The following is a 13,552-nucleotide window of genomic DNA, read 5'->3' as shown; positions in this document are numbered from 1 at the left end:
GAAATCAATTCCTTTTTCTTTCCCATGGGGAAGGGAAACTAAAGTTCCTGTCATGTTTCCTTTCCTCTTTTTGGTAAAGCAGGGAAAGTATTTAGGAAAGACCATTTGATTTCTCCGTCGGTGTTTGGTTGGTGCAGGAAAGGAAAGTAAAAATATATCAATGTTTCAATAATACCCTTGTATTTTAAAATAAAAACAACATCATAAAAATTTAAAAGTAAACACCAATTTTTTATGTAAGAGAGGGTATTGTTGTCCAAAACTTTTATAATAAATGCTGAAAAATGGGAAGGGAAAATCAATCCCATAGGGTCTGAGTGGAATGATTTTCCCCCTACTTTCCCCTCTGTCAGGAAAGTATTTCTGGAGTTTGTGGTTACCAAAAGGAAAGTCCTGAGTCCTCAATTCTGCGAACCAAAAGTGAATCATCATTTTAGATACTAGCTGTATTCCTCGTCATGTGGTCGCTATTGTGGCAAAGTCACATCATTTAATAAAATGTTATTTTTCTAAAAGCTATCAAAGATAAGACAATATTAACTTTTCTACAGCAGTTTGAGAGGAATGTCTAAGCACCTACACAACTCCGAAGGTAAGCACTACATCCGGGAGGCCATTGTCTGCCTCTCGCCAAAACTATTATTAAAAGAAGGGTAAATTCCTCCTATGGTACCTGAGGTATTGCTACTTGGACAGTTTGATACCCGATGTATTAAAGGGGACAGTTTGGTATCTGAAGTTAGACTCTGTTTGACACTTTGGTACTTCTGTTAATTTTTCTGTTAAATGTAATGATAAAATTGACATTTAGAATATATGTATAAAAACATAATAAAAAAACATGAGTTTGTGGGTTGATTGCCGTTCTTCATAATTTTATAGGTATGAATAAGGGCACGTTTACTTACTTGGAAGGAAAGGGAATGATTACGGGGTAAAAACATTCCTGCGTTTACTAACACATAAAGGAATCGGAATGATTCCGAGTAAAAGAATTCCTGCGTTTACTAACACATGAATGAATCGGAATGGATGTAGGTCCCACCTCCTTATCAGGAATCGATTCCTGAATACTCAGGAATTCGATTACGAAGGGGGGAGATGGGTTTAGGAATCATTCCTCCGGAATCAATACCGATTCATTTCTTCTCCCATTCCACTTGTCTCCGATTCATGATTATTTCCATTCCAAGTAAGTAAACGTGCCATAAATGTTTATGAGTTATGTTGAAGGTGAAATATTCGAATTTTATGTTAAAGAAATATAATAATCAATATTTTTTTGGTACTATTCTCTATGAATCCACTGATTTTTCCTCCAAAACTTGGATTTTTCCTCCTCTTCATAAACACAATGCGATGATATTATTTGGTATTATTTTAGGTCTTCATCATTTTTTGGGTCATTTAGGAGAAAATGAAAATGATTTAATGCTTTTGGGTTATGTTAAAGTTGACATAATTGAATTTTATGTTTAAAAAAATTTAGTTGTACGAGACTAGTTTCAATGGAGTACTCTCATGGGTGTTCACTATATGATTACTATATTTCTTAAACATAAAATTCGAATATTTCACCTTCAACATAACCCATAAGCATTAATTCATACCTATAAAATTATGAAGAAAATCAACCCACAAACTCATGTTTTTTTATTATGTTTTTATACATATATTCTAAATGTCAATTTTATCCTTACATTTAACAGAAAAATTAACAGAAGTACCAAAGTGTCAAACAGAGTCTAACTTCAGGTACCAAACTGTCCCCTTTAATACATCGGGTATCAAACTGTCCAAGTACAAGAAGTGGACAGTGAGGGACTAGGCCCAGACCGCTCTCATAAAATAAGAAAGACCAAGAATAGCAAAAATTAAAAAATAAAAAGGTGGGAAGATAAAGATAGAGAAATTCCATAGACTCTTATGTGAATGGAATGTGCGTCACGTGCGCTCCTCTAAATGCCAACCTAGGGTTGCCTCTAGCTATTGTGCATGGCAACATAACCTATGTGAAGATTAGTGAAGAAATTTATCAAAAACAACTTCAGGTTTGCAAAACTCACAATCTTTTGGGTCATCATCTATTGAACAATGATTCTTGATAGGGCTGGGCACGGGCCGGGACGGGCCGAAATCTTGGTAATCCCGATCCCGGGCCCGGAATTATTAGTTGGGACGGGCCGGGATGGTTAAGGCTATTTTGAGAAGTAATCCCGACAGGCCGAGCCGGGACCGGGCCCAATCCGGGACAGGCCCGAAAAAAAAAAAAAAAAAAAAAAAAAAAGACAGATTACCTGAGTTTGCAATCTGGTAAAATTTCCCAGTTTGCATTTCTGTTTTCCATTATTTCAACACTACATTCAAATGATCATTTCAAAGAGAACAAATAAGATTGCAATTCCCTACAACACTATATCATTCCATAATCCAACAAGCTGATCTTATTGACTTATTCAATAAAAGCTAAAAGCCTAAAAGGCTAAAACTGATGGAAAAAAAGACCAAATCTGCATAGTGCATACTGCATATTGCATAGTTCCACACTTGCAAATTGCAATTGCATACCAAACTGCCAAAGTACCAAACCTGCAAGCTGCAGCTAAAAGCCTAAAAGTTAAACAAGAAGAAAAACATGACCAGAAGCATCTGATCGAGGTCGAGCTATTTTCTTCCCTCTAGCCATCAGCTTCCTCAAGCCGCAAGAATCAAGATGTTGATGACTCGGAACAAAATATCTGCACAAATATATCTACAGCCTTAATTCACAATCAAAATCAAACCCAATTTCTGAATCGAATTCAATTACTCAAAGAACATATCTTTCACAATCCAAGGCCAGAAGCAACAATTTCCCCCAAAACAAACGCCATTTTCAACTTTCGTTTGGGACTCAAGAAAACCCAAAACCCTCACTTATCACAGCCCAAAACCCAGTTTCCAATTTCGATTCTTTACAAAAACCCAGCTCGATTTCACAAAAAAGCAGACGAATAATAATCAAAGAAGCTGAAAGAGTGGTACATGATCAGAGAGCAGAGCAGTCTTGCATGGCTGGTGGGTTAGAGAGAGAGAGAGAGAAAGTGAAATGACTTTTGAGTCTGAAGAGAGCTTCAGATCCGATCGGAACAACAAAGCAAGAGGACGAATTGATGAATGATGAATTGGGGATCTAGGGTTCTAAGCTTGGAACGGTGAGTGATACTGTGAGTTTGTGATTGAGTGGTTGCTGCGTGAAGGAATGAAGGGATCATAATTGGGGATTATTTTACCGTTAGGATCGGCCTATCCAGTGTGCTCGAGTTCATGTTAAGACTATAGACTCGAAAATCAACCAATCAAATGCCATATAAATAGAAAAGTAAGAAAAATAGAATAAATGAAAATAAAACGGGACGAGCCAGGCCTATGCGGGATTCAAACTTTCCGAACCGATGGACAGGCCCAAATAGTTGATTCTCAGGATTTCAAACCGTCCTGTCCCGCCGGTTTTCGGTACGGGACCGGTTCGGGTTCGGGTTTTCGGTTTCAGGTGCCCAGCCCTAGTTCTTGATGACCTATGAAGACTAATGTGCTTAAGACAATATTGTTTAATATTTGGCATCCCAAAGTTTCATGACTATTGGTTCTGTACGCAAATGATATTTTGATATCCACTGTACGTCATAATGAAGATGATATGAGGAGAGTTTTTTGTTTGAAAGGGATATGAAGAGAGTTTGGAGAAGTAGGAGTTGCTAGGAAGCTTGGTCGTTATCACGTGGTAATGACTCAGAAAATTAAGGAAAACATAAACTCATAAAATGTTCTATTTCTCTATGTGGTAATGACTGTTTTTTGTTTTTATAATCAAATAAGGGATTAAGCGATATTAGTTTCTCGGAGGCAAACAATATATGGTACAAGTCTCACCCCCAATCCCAAAAGAGAGGGGTTTTCCATACTATGAAGATGATATGAGGAGAGTTTTTTGTTTGAAAGGGATATGAAGAGAGTTTGGAGAAGTAGGAGTTGCTAGGAAGCTTGGTCGTTATCACGTGGTAATGACTCAGAAAATTAAGGAAAACATAAACTCATAAAATGTTCTATTTCTCTATGTGGTAATGACTGTTTTTTGTTTTTATAATCAAATAAGGGATTAAGCGATATTAGTTTCTCGGAGGCAAACAATATATGGTACAAGTCTCACCCCCAATCCCAAAAGAGAGGGGTTTTCCATACTATGAAAACCCACCGCCTATCCCTTTATTTTTATTTTATTACGGGTTAAATACTTGTTACTCCTTAAACTTTTCCCTGAAAAACAGTTTAGTCCATTGCCTTTCAAATTAAACTGGATAGTCCTTATTCTCTCTAATTCTCACACAACAGGTCCACAATATGTCCAAAATGACTATTATACCCTCACTTCCTCTTTTTTTATTATTTTTCTCTATTTTTTTTTTTTAAATCTCTCTCTCTTTTTTTTTTCCTCTTTTTAATTTTTTTATTCTCTCTCTCTCTCCCCCTCTCCAAGTTCGTGCCGACATCTCTGAGCAAGAGCTCGGTGTGGGTCACCGGGATGTGTTGCCGGTACGTATGGTGTCGCCGGTAGTTGGGCGCCGACAGTAGGTGGGGTGTTGTTCACCAAGAGGCGGTGAGGTGTGACAGCGATAGCAGCTTGTGGACTGTCAGTAAAGGATGCCAAGTGCCCGTTTAAACAGAGGTGAAGAGACGAGGAGTTGTCGGGATGAGGACGACAACACTGGGAGCTAGGTTGTGCAATTGCCACCGAGAGATCGATGCCATTGTTCCCGGCATACAAGACTAGTGCTGAGATGTGGAGTGGTGACCGGAGGAGCTGTCGGGATGGGTACCTAGATTCGTCAACCATGGTGAGAGGAAATCCGGGATTTAGCTTATCTCTTCTTGTTTCTCTATCATACATGAATCCACAACTATGAGGTTTACAAATGTGATTAATGGAAGAAGAGATAGGCTCTTGGCGGTGTTGTGTCGGACCAAGGTGTCCAAATCAATTCTGGATATTGGTTTGCCGGCGCCTGAGTTCACTTTTGGGCATTGCCGGACAACATGGAGAATGGGTTTTGCTCGTCGAGGGTCGGTGAGCATGACGGAGGCAATAGTGAGCCACAAATATGATCGAAGTTAGTCGACCACGGAGAGAAAATCTGATATTTTAGTCTCTCTCCACCTCTCTATCTCATCAATTAACCCAACCCAGAACCATGAAATTTTTGGATTTTGGAAGTTACCGAATAGGAGAGGTGATCGTTGCTTACCAGAGAAGGAAGGAGTTGTTAGTGGCGTGGTTGAGGTTTGTTGTGCAGCTGCAGGTCGTCGATCTCTGCGAGGAAGAAAAGGTTTGGGTGCCTCGCCGAACGACGTGGATAGTACAAGCATAAGTAAAAAGATAAAAATAAAAAAGTGGAAAAAAAAATGGAGGGTTATAATAGTCATTTTGGATCCGTTGTGTGAGAATTGGAGAGAATAAGGACTATCCAGTTTAATTTGAAAGGCGAGGGACTAAACTGTTTTTCAGGGAAAAGTTTGAGGAGTAACAAGTATTTAACCCTTTTATTAATAACATAAAAACAAAAATACAACTTAATCAAAGAAGGGGGGACCATAAACATTACCCGAGAGCTAAAAATAAAGACACAAAAGAAAGTGAAAAAAAAAAAAAAATTGAACCTCTAATTTTTCCAACTTCGAGATAAACAATTGGTAAAGCAACATAATGGAAAATAAAAAGTTGCACCATCAGCCAAGAGAAGCCAGTGGCTCTAAGCTTTATAAGTAAACCAGATAACCCACTGCATTTTCAGGTCCAAGCAATAATCACCGGCTTTTGCATTAAGAGAAAAAGTATAGAATATATAACAGCCTATGTGGATATAGTGTAATACCCCGGAAAATCCAAATTAAATTCCGTGGATTTTTAGAAATGATTTCACGATAGTAGGAGCGAGTACGAAGCTTGGAGAAGTTGTGGAATTAGTTCGAACGATTTTATTTTCGAAAACGAACGTTTTTAGGGGGTCAACAAAGTTGACTTTTTATACGTTCAAAATTTGGGAAAACTTCCTTCATGAAAGTTGTAGAGCTCGTCGATACGAGTTCGTGGACATGTGGAACGCATTATTCGGAGTTCGTATGAATAAGTTATGAATATTTGAAAATTGGGAATTTTCTATAAATATCAAAAAAAATGTTGATTTTTCATTAAGGACGAAAACATGTTGAAATTGCGGAACAGTCCCCGCGTTTTCTCTGTTTTCCCCTCAGACCCGGCGGGTCGAGCTCGACCCGACCCGGCTTTTTCACCCCCCTCCAGCCTCCTCCGTCCCCGGACCCGGGCCTCCCTGGGATCGCCGGCCCACGACGAGCCTCCCTCCGGTGTCGCCTCGCCCCGTCGCTGCTCCCAGACCCGGATCGAAGAAGCCAGCCAAGAGGAATCCGACCCGACCGGAATTCCATTTTTCCGGCGTTGCATGGGCCGATCGTTCCCATTTTCGTGATCTCCTCCTCCCCCTGATCATCCCCATATAGGCCTTGCTTGACGATTTGGAGTGTGGAGTGAAAGATCACGAGTTGAAGATTTCGACGTCCCTGATTCAATCTGGAATCTGATCAGACGCACGAGATTAATCCAACTTCAACGCTTGATCTAGGACGATCTAGGCCGAACCAGGCTTAGCTCCAGGTATGAAAGTCGACCACCCTTTCATTTTGAACCAGTTTGTAGTTGGTCACTTTGCCATCTGAGGTGGTTGACCGGCGTTGACCGCCGCGTTGACCGCCCACTGACCACCGCTTGTGGCGGCGCATCAGACCATATTTCGAGTTTTCATTATCTAGGCGATGATCTATGCATCCATACGAGCGTTTTGATATATAACATGGTCATGTTAGAAAAAGTTGATAAATAGTGGATTTTCGTTTTGACGTTACTATTTAACGTTTTTACGTTTATCTTCGGTTTACGATCTGTGAAGATCTGACCATCGGTTTTGCTTCAATTTTGGATATGTTGATCGTATGACTGTCCCGGTGACTTTGTGAGGTCACGGGCGAAGATCCGACCGTTGGATCTTCGTATAATTGAGAAATAGTGATTCGGAAGGCGATTCGTGAGAATCTGACCGTCGGATTTTCATATAATTTTATGGAGATGTTTGTTAGAGTGATTCAAGAAGATCTGAGTCTTCGTGATAATTTTGGAGGATGATCCTAAAGGCGATCCGTGAGGATCCGACCGTTGGATCATCATTAAATTCAGATCCGACCGTTGGATCATCGTATAAATTCGATCTGACCGTTGGATCATCATTAAATTAGAATCCGACCGTTGGATTTCCGTATATGTGTGGGTTATGAATGATTGCTAAGTTAAGATCGTATCTGACTAGGTGATTGACGGTTTGAGTTGGTGGACGATTGTGGATCGTATTTTGAGCTGAATTTAAGACGCAGCGGGATTATCGAGGTGAGTAAACCTCACGTGGTTCATATTACGAACCCAATACAATTAATTGCTTTATTTTGTTGCAATCATATGAACTATTGTTGGTGTTACTAGACATTCCTGTGTGAATGTCTGTATATATATTATTACGTGAAATAATATGTATTGTTGGAGTTGTGTTGAGTTATTGTTGAGAAACAATATATTGTGAGAGATATTGAGTTTATTGTTGAGAAACAATATATTGTGAGAGGTGTTGAGTTTTATTGTTGAGGAACAATAAATTGTTGTGATCTGTGGAAATCACTAGGTCACGAGGTGACCATGGCATCTATTAGTGAATCACGCTCTCGTACCGGGCTGGTGGTTATTAATAGTATTAAATCGTAATCACGTCTGTGGCCGGACGAGTGGTTACGTTCAGTTAGAGCTCTAGTCTGTCTGCCAAATGTGGAGTGACCTTATGAGTGAAATTGAGAGTAACTCATAAGTGTCAATATATATATGGTAACCTTATGAGGGAAATTGAGAGTAACTCATAAGGGTCTATATATATATATGAGTCTGTCTACCAAATGTTGGGAAATCTTATGAGCGAATTTGAGAGTAACTCATAAGTGTCTATATATATATATGAGAGTGAGGGATCTTATGAGCTAAATTGAGAGTAACTCATAAGTGTCTATATATATATATGAGAGTGAGTGATCTTATGAGCTAAATTGAGAGTAACTCATAAGTGTCTATATATATATATGAGAGTGAGAAAGTAACGTGGGTTTGTGGTGGTCTTGTAATTTAATAAATCAACAGTTCTTTCTTGTTTACTCATACTAGCTGTCAAAAGCTTACCGGGTTTTGTGTTGTTGCAACTCCCGGTACACTATTCAAATTGTGTAGCGGGTAATCCTACAGGACGGGAGAACCAGGACGGTGATCGTGCGGTTAGAGCAATTGTTAGAGTTTTACAGCAATTGTAAGTTGTGAGGTGTGTTATGCTCATTTAGAGCTTTACAATATTGCTTGTGAGAGTGAATTGTAATAATGAACTCGAGGTTTCGAGATTTGGAGTTTGTGTACCTTGTGGTGAGATTATATTGAGAAAAAAATTCAGAACGTTTATTTAATTAAGTGGTTTAATTCATGTTTCGGATTTGAATTTATTATTCAAAATTCGGGGCGTGACAGTTTGGTATCAGAGCGTAAGGTACATATTTGGTGATAATCAGTACCTCCCGAGTGATGGCCCGTCTGCAGCGGATCCCCATCATATACTCTTCGGTACTGGTAAAATCATTGGGTATGTCTTAGTATGGGGTCTAGACAACGTGTAAGTCCGTAGGACGGTAGAGTTGTCTACTAAGTTCGTATTAGAATAAGTTTAGTTTCCGCGAGTTGTGATCTTCGAGGAATAGGAACCTCTGGATTTAACTCTGATGAGTCGGTGAGGTAGAGGTCGAGTCTGATGTAGGGACATGACCTTTCTATGGAGACAGTTGAGGATGAGGTGGAGGCATTAGAGGTTGAGTTGCCTAGTCTACCTGTAGTTGATGTGATGGATGTTATTCTTGGGTTGAAATGGTGAAAGAGATTGAGACCCTAGGAATAGTTGAAAAGAGAATTGATCTCACCAACTCAAGATGATAGGAGTGTGAGAGATTATGAGACAGAATTCTCAAGACTATATTGGTGTTCGAGTGTAGTGATGTAATTTGGGAGATACTTATGTTACCTTTAATAAGGGTAGTATGTCAAGTGATCATGGCATAGGTTGACTTTGTAAGTGAAGTAGTGGAGCTTGTGTAGCTTCTTTGAGTTATCACCTTTGAGGAATGGGAACCTTTGGATTAAACTCTGGTGGAGTTATTGAGGATGGTTTTCACGAAAAACAGTATCCTTATGTGCATTGTAGTCGTTGGTTGTTGGGGTCATGGTGTTTGACCAATGCTTGTATCTAAAGTCGTTACGAGTATTTGACTAGTAGTTGTGATACTTTCCATTAGTTGGATATGCAGATGTTTTGAGTTGAAGAATACTTAGCAGTTATTGGTTGCTTAGTGATGGAATTGTGTTATAATGGAGCATTCATTCATGCACAGTTGTTTGGTGTTTAGGATAGCTACTATATATTAGCTAAATGTCGGGGTGTGGTTTGAGATCTGCGGATGGTATTGGAAATTATTGTGGAGTGCTGGTTCACTGACTATTGTTGAGTAGTAATGCATAATTCGTTGTTACTATGATGGATTTTGTGTATGGTTGACTTATGGAAAGATTGATATGACCTCGTGATAGGATTGACTGTGAAGAGACATTGTGTTGATGTATGAGCTTAGGTAATAACGTTGTTTTCAACTCTAGGAGTGCTAGGGTTGTATAACTAATTTATGAGGCCAGATACTGTTGTGAGGACAGATTATGGATTATGACGTGGTTAGTGTGAAGTGCTATAATCACAGAATTTTGACCCACTAGATGTTGACTTACCACCAAATGAGCAGTGAGGTGATTCGTGGGTGAGATACTGAGTGTGGTACCAGTATCGATTAGTGGATGCTAAGATGGTACATATTGCTTGTTGAAGCAATTGATAGATGGAGTGATCGAGATTTTTTTTTAGAGTTGTAAGTGTAACTCTAAAGATGTGGGTTTTTCCTAGCTAACTCAGGAAGTGTTTAGCTTTATTAATCCCTAATTCTAGCGACGAAATTATTGTGTTTGGTTTGACTCAGAGGATACTAGCTTGACCTCTGTGTGACTTAATTGATTGCTAGGTTTTGAATGATTGTTTGTGATAAATCATTTTGAAAGATGTGTGCAGCAGAGTCTCGATGGTTTTGAAAAGAGTATTAAGTGACCAAGGTTCGATCCTTGGTGTTGTTGTGGTTAAACAAAAAAGAAAAAGAAAACATGCACACAATCTTATTGATTTTATATTACAAAAAGGGAAACGAGGACTATGCTATACTAAGCCTAGTCAGCAGCTCCGGATGGGTTGAGGCTGAGCTCAAGAGAAACGTTTGAGCCACTGTGGTAACCGCCTGAGCCACCAGAATAGTAACCAAAAGCGCTACCTTCCTCGGAAGTAGCCTTCAGGTTACCAAAGACGTCCTCGCCGTGCACGGGGAACAGAGGAAGAGTTTGAACCTCCTGGTGATCTCCTCCTCGTTGTTGCAGGGATGTTTGTCCTCCTGTTGTGCCAAAAGAGTTGTACTAGTATTAGTGTTGAAGTGTGAGGAAGAATATGAAACAGAATTTAAATCAAGAAATCCTTCATTACCAGTAGAATAGGTGGAACCAAAGTTGAGATCAATGGATCTACCATCATCAGTAGAACTAGTGGACCCAAAATTGATGTCAATGGATCCACCAGCTGGCCCAAAATTGATGTCGATGGATCCACCAGCACCAGTAGAACCAGTGGACCCAAAATTGAGATCAATGGATCTACCAGTACCAAGAGAACTAGTTCTCATGGGCACTGGAGCAGCCTGATTACACCTATTCATCTGCTTCTCTCGAGCCCTGACGTTCTGGAACCAAAAGTAAATGTTCTTACCCTCAACATACCCATACTGGTTCAGCTGGAGACAGATCTCGTGAATCTGCTCTGTAGTTGGGCACTTAAATCCCTTGACGTAGTAAAGATCCTTGAGGATTCTTATTTGTTCTGGAGTAGAAATCCACCTGGTACGGCTTCGCCAGAAATCCATGTTGGCACTACTTCCAGCTGCTTGGGTGTTTCCTCCCTCCTCTGTTGGTTGCTGTTGTTGTGGTTCCATTTGTTGCGGGGTTTGGAGCTCCATTAGTTGCAGAGTTCGTGGCTCTTGGGTCATGGGGTGAGAGGATGTGGAAATCGAGGAATACATGGTTTAGTGTTTGAGGGAGATTTTGTTAGAAGGATTGGAGTTGTTGAACTGGTGATTGGAGATCTGAGATTCTCAGAGGAAAAATGAGATCGAATCTTCAAATGGAAGAAAAGATCTGAGAAAGAAGGATTGAAGATTTGGAGGAAAAGATTGAAGATCTGAAAGTTCAGAGGAAAGATGGGATTGAATCAACTAGATGGGAGAGAAGATCAGAAGAGAAGGATTGAAATTGATGAAGAAAGGATTTGAGAAGAGAAAGGCTGAAGAGTTGAGAGAGAAAGGCTTGAGCTCGGAAGAAAATTTCTTTTCTTTTGGAGTGAACAGTTTTTCCCCAGAATGCACCTATTTATAGAACAAGGTGAGCAGATCTCCACCGTTGGATGAACGATCTCAGAATTTGAATCCACGCGTTGGATTAAAGTCATCCGAAAACCCGGAAAAGTTGTTGGCGCGTGGAGAGCGTGTAAGGGGACAGGCCGAACCTCGAGATGCTGTGGCAGACAGCTTTAGCCGAAAGCAGATTTGACTGCCGTAAATCACGGAAGGGATAAGCCGTGACACAAGTGGGCCGTACTTGGGCCTGTCTCGGATCAAGGCATCACTGTAGCTGTGGGTGGAGGCCTGATGGGCCGAGTTTCTGAAACAGTTTTGGATACGTTGGGCTGGGTTTCTGCAACAGTCTTGGATGTTTTGGGCCGAATTGTTGAAACAGTTGAAACAGTTGGTTTAAATAAAAGGATTGGTATGGATAATAACGTGAGCAGCCGTGCTCGAGTGGTTGAGTGTACAGTTCGTGTACAAGAGGTCTGAGGTTCGAACCTCGCCTCTCGTTTATTTTTATTATGTTCGTTTATGACATAATAAGTATAAAATTTGTACACATTATATTAAGCACAGCTTGTGCTCCAGTGGTTGGGGGACAAAGGTTTCGTGCGGCAGGTTGAGGTTTCGAACCTTGCCTTCCCCGTTATTTCATTTATGTCACTTATGACATAATAAATATAACACGTGAGCATATATTAATGAAGACAGCTCTTGCTTCAGTGGTTGGGAGCAAAACCTTCGTGTTTGAGGTCGGGAGTTCGAACCCTACCTCTTACAAATATTTTTGGGTCTCGTATATGCTTGATATACGGACGTATATACGGTATGTACGGTATACATACGTATATACGGTCTGTACAGTATGCATACGTATATACAGTTGTACGGTATACATACGTATACACGATCTGTACGGTATGTATACGTATATACGGTATGTACAATTTCATACCGTAGCCGAGCTGGAAGTTGGTGGGCCGATTGGTAGGCCCAAATAGTAAGCCCAAATAGTAAGCCCAAATAGTAAGCCCGAATAGTAGGCCCAAATGTTAAACCCAAAGTGGTTTGGGCCGGTTCGAAATGTGGATGGTCCGATTTCTTCAGGCCCAATTGGCCAGCCCTAGTGCTTAACCCAAGGATTGAGCAAGCCCAAGTCATCATCATTGGATGACATAATTTATTGGCGTGCTTTTGGGGATGATTTGTTTTGAGTGATGCATCTTAAGTTTTACTATGGAGATTTACCGTGATGCTAATTGAGTAGCGAAACACTTTGTGAGAGTGTTTACTGTGCTTGTATGCCAGTACAGAGTGATGATCTATGTGAAGATCTATGTGATGATCTATGTGAAGATCTATGTGAGGATCTATGAGATGATCCATGTGATGATTTTGTGTAATTGATGTGGATTGATGTTGAACAGTTGTGTTGTGCGTTTACGTTTGTGATGAAAGGATTTAGTGGCCATAAGAATGTATTTTTATACAAAGGGTTGAGGCTCTGTAGATTACTACAGATTTGGAAAAGATGGAGATTCTATGGTTAGGTCAACCTTAATCGAGAGGAATTGACTTACGCTCAAATTTCGGGACGAAATTTCTTTAAGGAGGGTAGACTGTAATACCCCGGAAAATCCAAATTAAATTCCGTGGATTTTTAGAAATGATTTCACGATAGTAGGAGCGAGTACGAAGCTTGGAGAAGTTGTGGAATTAGTTCGAACGATTTTATTTTCGAAAACGAACGTTTTTAGGGGGTCAACAAAGTTGACTTTTTATACGTTCAAAATTTGGGAAAACTTCCTTTATGAAAGTTGTAGAGCTCGTCGATACGAGTTCGTGGACATGTGGAACGCATTATTCGGAGTTCGTATAAATAAGTTATGAATAT

The 13,552-nt window shown here is 40.0% G+C and overlaps 1 long non-coding RNA gene across 1 annotated transcript; it reads left to right on the top strand.

Moving 5' to 3' along the window:
• Positions 1-5,901: 5,901 nt before the first annotated feature.
• LOC133741508 (uncharacterized) lies at positions 5,902-9,118 on the top strand. The gene is made up of 3 exons (XR_009861975.1): positions 5,902-6,706; positions 7,413-7,489; positions 8,369-9,118. It is a non-coding gene; the product is annotated as an uncharacterized LOC133741508 (long non-coding RNA).
• Positions 9,119-13,552: the final 4,434 nt, after the last annotated feature.

The sequence above is a fragment of the Rosa rugosa genome, chromosome 3 (genome assembly GCF_958449725.1).
Source record: "Rosa rugosa chromosome 3, drRosRugo1.1, whole genome shotgun sequence".
NCBI classification, from domain to species: Eukaryota; Viridiplantae; Streptophyta; class Magnoliopsida; order Rosales; family Rosaceae; genus Rosa; species Rosa rugosa.
The sequence above is the reverse complement of the archived record's forward strand: the minus strand, read 5'-3'. Positions and strand labels throughout refer to the sequence as shown.